Source organism: Diaphorina citri, unplaced genomic scaffold (assembly GCF_000475195.1).
Source record: "Diaphorina citri unplaced genomic scaffold, Diaci psyllid genome assembly version 1.1 scaffold592, whole genome shotgun sequence".
Taxonomy (NCBI): Eukaryota; Metazoa; Arthropoda; class Insecta; order Hemiptera; family Psyllidae; genus Diaphorina; species Diaphorina citri.
The window spans coordinates 126,754-127,690 of record NW_007378026.1 but is presented as its reverse complement, the minus strand read 5'-3'; positions in this window follow the sequence as shown (position 1 = coordinate 127,690).

Genomic DNA, 937 nt, shown 5'->3' with positions numbered 1-937 from the left:
GCTTTCTCATCAAATCTTTCTTCCCCAGTAATTTGAGACGTAAATTGCCCTCTCATTTGCCGCAAGGAGATCTGCGTGAGTGCATGTCGGATCGTCTCCATTTGGCCGCATACCAGAAGATTTTCATGCGTCTGGCTCATTTGCCGCAAGGAGATCTGCGTGAGTACATGTCGTCTCCATTTGGCCGCATACGAGGAGATGTTCATGCGTCTGGTCACTGCCGAATCCGCAGGTTGCATCCTCTTCGTACCCCCATAGCTTTTTGTTATATTTGCAGCAGGAGACTCCGGACCGAAAGCGATTTAGGGCCTTCCAGGTTAGGAATGGTTGGTTGCTCCCAGTAGGTAGTTCCTCTTTGAGTTCAAGCAGGGGGTGTTGTACTTGCTGGTTCCAAAGTTCAATTCTGCGGAGACTCCGGACCGAAGGCGATTTAGGGCCTTCCAGGTTAGGAATGGTTGGCTGCTCCCAGTAGGTAGTTCCTCTTTGAGTTCAAGCAATGGCTGTTGTACTTGCTGGTTCCAAAGTTCAATTCTGCATTCTTTGGGTGTTAAGTTTAGCTGGTGAGTAGTTTGGAGGAAGCTTTTCCTAGATTTTAGTCTCGCTGCTTGTTCTACGTGACCGTAGGTATAGAGGGTGTCGCTCATCTGTTGATTGTTTGCTTCTTTCTACCTCAGCTGCTACTTATCTTCTGATATGTGGAGGGGCTATTCCAGCTAGAGGATATAGTTTATATACGAAGCTGACTGAATGGGAGAGAGAAATGAAGATCTCCACTACTTGTTCCTCATCTTACAGAACATTTCAAAGAAAACTACTTATAAGAAGTGTAATGTGATTGTAAAGCAAGATATAAACTTTCTACTCAAAAAAGGAGGGTGTTGTCTTCATTAAATATTAAAACTCCAAAGTACCTACTTTGTATCAAATGTAGAAAAGT